A 5,664-nucleotide genomic window follows, 5' to 3' on the forward strand; every position below is an offset into this window, starting at 1 on the left:
ATCACATGATTTCAATTGATCGTGGCCCCATTATAAAAGTATATATATGTGTTGTAAAACCCCAGAACTTTAAGATAGTGTAAGCTAGTGCTGATCAGTGATATTCTGAGGCGAGACACCACCCAAACCACACTTAAACAAGATTACTGAAGAAAATTTCTAATAACAGCAATAATAAAATAGAAATTATACATTTAATTATTTTTTTATTATAATTTAACATGATAATATGTTATATACCACTTGCATACTATAATTATAGTATACTATATACCACTAGTATAATATTAATTCCATTTGAACAACTTCAGCTACACCTTTACGTTTATTCTGTGGGTCTGTGGGTCCTCCCCCCCAAAATCTTGAGCATTAAACATAAAGCATTAAGCATAAAGCATTTAATTTCCTGCATTCTGGTGAAATTTCCTTTCCTGCAATAATTATTATTATGGTGGAAATGTTTTATTCATGGAAAAGGAAGACACAGAATTCAGATGGCAGGTGACACTTGAAAATCTAAAAATATAAGAGAACAGATAATCTGGCCAAAAAGAAACTGTGTCATCAAGTTGTTAAAGTTACTGACTGGTGCTGCATGTTTTAGGGTCATTTTATAATTAGTAGCTTGTTTTTTTTTGCTTGTGTTAAATAAATAAATGCAAAATAACTTTTCTCAAAGCATTTTCATTTATTATTTAACATTTCTGGCTGCAAGCTGTTCAGAACATTTTTAACAAACGCTTTCAGAAAGTGGTGGGGACAAAACCAGCCTTTTCAAATGGTGGTAGGGACATGACCCCAATGTCCCCAGTGTAAACAACACCAAACTGACTATGTTGACTTTAGCCTACCTTACATGTTGTTATGAGTTAAGGATTCTGGTCCTGTTTTGGTTCCATTTTGTGTGTGCTACTGTTTTGCCCATGTTTGTTCTGTGTTCTATTGATGCTGTTTAAGTCTGTTTTTGCTTCTGTGTTTCTCTGTGTAACCCTGTTTATTCATTCACATGTCCTAGTTTACTCTGTATCTGGTTTCATGGTTTGGGGTTCTTTGTTTCTATAAGCTTTATTTGATCTTGTCATGTTTAGGGTAGGGTTTGTAGCAAAGTTAGTTCTTATGTTTATCTGCATGTTTTTTTACCTGCTGAGTCCTTAGTCCTAGGTTTCCATGTTTTAGTGTAGTCCTGTCTCCTGTTTGGGTCCAGTCCATGCCCTGATTTTGCATTCTTTCCATGTTTTGTGTTTTACTTTGGTAGATCTGTCCTAGTGTGTTCTAGTGAGCTTTACTTCCTGTTTTACTTTGTAGTGTTCAGTACTCATGTGTCCTTGTCTAGCTTTGCTTCCTATTTGATTACCCGATGTGTTTCAGCTGTGCTTCCCTCCCTGCTCGTTTGCGCACAGTGTTCTGCTGTGCCTTGTTCGTTGTGTTCTGAGTTCCTGGCTTGGATGTTACTTTTTGGATTTCAGCCTCGTTTGGAATTTGCCTGCATCTGCGAGTCAGCCTGAGTATTTCTGTTTGAGAATAAATCTTTTGTTTAACTACATCCTCTGTCTCTGCGTTTGGGTCCACACCTAAGTCTGCACTCAGCGTACCCCATGACACAAGTAGCCTACCGTGCTGCCTCTGGTCTCCATAAATGAACAATTAGCTTAGCTGATATTATTGGTTAATAACAGTAGGCAAAGCTATAAAATTGGCAACATTACTGTATCTGATAGGGCAGGTAATATTGTAAGCTAGCTTACTTCTGTCTTACATCAGGCTTGCTTTCCGATGGATAGTTTATTCAGCAGTTCAGCAGCTGTCAGACTCCAGTGTAGCGGACTTGAAAAAAGATCCGCCCTACTCTGCCTCTGATTGGCTGTCAGGTTTAGCCATTAGGAGTGATGATTGGTAAGGCATAGGTGTAAATTTGCAAAGCTCATGCCAGAGTGGACTCGGTAGATATAACCGACCGACGACTATTTTCTCATCGAATCTGCACAAATCACGTAGATGACCCATTTTGGTCTCAAAACGGCGTTAGCATGCCTTATATATTTTAAAATAATTTTGTTTGGCTGGTAAATGCTACATTTAGATAAATTTTATACATAGTATAAAAATATAGAAATATTTGATCACATAGTGGCTAATGGAAAACATAGCTTATCATCCTCAATATAATCGGTATGAAGTTTTTCCATAACTTTTGGATGTTTGTCTTGGATTGATTGTCATAGTGATTCTACTGATAATAATACAGTACAGGTATTTATTGGTGGTGGCTGAGATGAGGCTCCATCCCCTGATGCACTTTGCGTATCTTAAGATGAAGCGCTATATAAATGTAATGCATTATTATTATTTATTGTGTTGGTAGGACTTCAGTGTCACCCTTGACATTTTGATCGTTGTGTGTGTGATTTAATGACCTTCTTCTCCTAATGTCTGATCAGAAGCTTTCTGCTGTTCTGTGTTCAGCGAGTCTGTGCATGTAGGCCCACAGATCCAGCCAAATCAGAACCATATCAGGAAAATGATGTCCTTTTCCATTTTACCTGAAAGCTGCGTGAGTGCAGGTACTAGTGAAAAAGATGGTCAGCATTAAGTTTTGCAAGCACAGAAAACTATCTGTCCATAGCGTTGCTGATGCATTGCAGAAAATGCCACAGGCATGGCCACTGTCGGCAGCGATTGGCAAGACCTGCGTAGGTGAGAAAGTTTGTATTAATTCCTCATGTGACACTTTGTGTACCACCAAATAAGTGTGCACCACCACACCAGTTTGTACGATTCATCAAGTCTCACCCTCATCTCTAACCGCAGGCTTTTTACCCTGCCTTTAAGTGAAGCCTTTTGAAACAGGTTGAAACTCTTGTCTTTAAATATGGGCAGACAACACTTTGTCTGAGCTAGTTATTTTTAAATAGACCTTTAGCACCTTTATTTCACTTGCAGACTGGTTCAAAAGGGCCCTTTGGAGGCACACCGCAGCAATCACAAACCCACCGTATTCCCTGTAAGAGTCATTTTGTTTTAGATTCTACTGTATTGGCTGCCTTTTTCTCTGCCAGATTAGGAAGTCTCACCTTTTCTTGTCTTCCACTCCTCCTTTGGTAATGAATAAGATAACACGCTCTCAGATTTTCTTCCTTTCTTCTCCCCTCTTGTGCTCTTCTCTTTTTCCTTTCTCTTATTTTCTGTCTCCAAAACAAAGCAGGAAAAGAGAAATCCGTCCTCAGATCCTGCTTTGGTTGCCCTCTCACTTCCTCAACTTTATTCTTCCTGACATCCTTTTCTGGTTTCTCTTTCCTGTATCCCTCTTATCTTCATTTCATCTCACCTCCATCAGTCAGTTCTTTTTTTTTGCCCTGTCTCTCCCTGTTTTGATCCTGCTCCAAAGCAGTTTTTTTTTTGTAAACTTTGGAGACACTGCAAAAACAAGACGATGCCTCCACAATAACATGAAAAGTGCTAGAAAAGGTTTAAGTTGTTATTGTTTCGATGGTGCTGTCTAATGGTGACTACAATACATGCACAGAGCAGTCACAGAAACAAAGCTTACCCGAAAAACAGAATGTGTGACATATCTTGCAGGATATGGTGGGCATATTTTTTTACAAATTAGATTGAAGTCCAATCTTTGACACTTCTTTTGCGGTTCATATTTGTGTCGAAGCGGTGGAAACCCATCTTCTGTCAAAAAAAGAGAGCAGGATGTTGTCGCCTTTGCTTCTCTTCAGCCCTGTCATCCTGTGTAAATGCGAAACACAGAAACCTGTTCTCACCTCCTCTGCTCTTTTCTCATCGCCTTTCCTCCACCCCTGCCCCCCACCCACCACCTCCCACTTCCTGTCTCACTTGGTGGTCACTTTGCCATGCTCCAACACCTATCCCGACCTTGCCTTAACGTTTCATTTCCTGTCCTCTCTCCCGGCTTCTTTTCTCACCTCCTTCTCTGTTCGCCGTCCTTGCCCCTCACTCTCTTATTAGTCTTCTCCATTACACATACACATATTACAGTCTTTACGCACATTCCACTCACTGTTCTTGTTCACTTTGGGGCACAAGAAACGAGTTGTGAAAAGACCATTGACATATCGGGTGCCACAACACACACAATGTGGTGCCCGGCAGCGCCAAAGCAGTTGTCATTTTCACGCCAAGTGCTCATGTTGTGTAAGAAGCAAATGTGTCCATCTTTGCGCCAATGGTCTTAAAATGAGGTTTTGGTCAGGCCACATTTTTGGCGTGTTGCTATCTTGAGCAAGCAAAAAGCGATTGCACCATTGACCAACAAAAATCTGGTGTAAAGTCAATAGTCCAGTATTGTCCCTGCTATTATTTGGATTGTAAGATGTGCCAACATAGGTGGGTTCACAAGACATGAACGCAGTGCTCATCCTCCTCACCAGGGCATTTGATCATATCCAGTCAAATGGAGTTGTGGATGGGACAGAGGATTGGGAGACGGCAGCAGGTGTGGAACAGTTTAGTTTCTTCTTTTGCATTAGCCGAAGCATCCAGCACATGAGAGGTGGGTTATTGAAAAAAACATGTAACTGTTAGTTGTGGCAAGGCTGCTCTGAGCAGATTGAAAAAAAGTGACCAAGTGGACAAAAATGTGATTGCAGGTGCAGGATATACTCCCTCAGCAAGACGTTCCCCACTGTGGGAAATAGAGGCACTGTTAAAAATCAGATTAAAATAAATGAAAAACAATTCATCCAGGATGTTCAAGTTTAAAATGGCCTTAAAAACTAACAGCAATCAAACAACAACCAGCCACACAGTGTTTTGGTGTCATTACAACAAACCAAACCAGCAAACCAAAAAGTTAGATAGAGATATAAAGAGGATATAAAATAATAATAATACTACACAGAAATACCCCCCAGTGTATACCACCAGTTTTTCTAGTAGTCAGAGGCTTGAGGAAAGTAAAACTCTCTACTTTTAAACGACATATAACCATCCTAAATACTTAAATGTTAATAACACTGGTAAAAATGTGTAAAACCCACAGGTAACCCACACAGAGTGAGTATTCAAAATGCCAATATCACTAAAAGGAAATCACAATCAAAGTGCACATAACGCCAGCGGGTCCACTCTTTTCCCAAACAAAAGCATAAATATTTTAACAACCTGTTGCAGGTCTGGAAGAACCAGCATAGGCCAGCATCATTTCCATGCTGGATTGGTGCTGGTTTAGCTGGTGGACCAACAGTGACTGACTAATCAGAATAAGAGGCACATAGAACAACATTTCAGGGTGCAACAATAATAGGGGCAGTTTGTTTTGAAGTGAGGATGCCACCTAGAGAAAAATGGATTAACGCAGTTTTTTCTATCCCACAGACCTCTGTCTTTTGTAGCAGCTACAGGTGATATTTTAATTATTCCTAGACAATGTGCTTTCTTGTTGGCTGATGTATTTGCAAAATATGCTTCCCCCTACTTCACCCATGACATGGTGCACACAGATTGTGGCCAACATTCTGTTGTCCATTTACAAAGATTCCAAGGGACACTGGCCTCTCTATTGACCATACACACAGTTAAGGAAATCAAACGTTAATCACATCTACTAATCATCCTCACAAACAGCTGATGTATGGCCCTTCTCTACATAAAAAAACAACTGTCATATCTAACCTGTCTTACTTGCAGCTTCAACTT

This window comes from Micropterus salmoides, unplaced genomic scaffold, assembly GCF_014851395.1.
Source record: "Micropterus salmoides isolate LMB-PRFRI ecotype aquatic unplaced genomic scaffold, ASM1485139v1 Ms_hic_scaffold_5, whole genome shotgun sequence".
NCBI classification, from domain to species: Eukaryota; Metazoa; Chordata; class Actinopteri; order Centrarchiformes; family Centrarchidae; genus Micropterus; species Micropterus salmoides.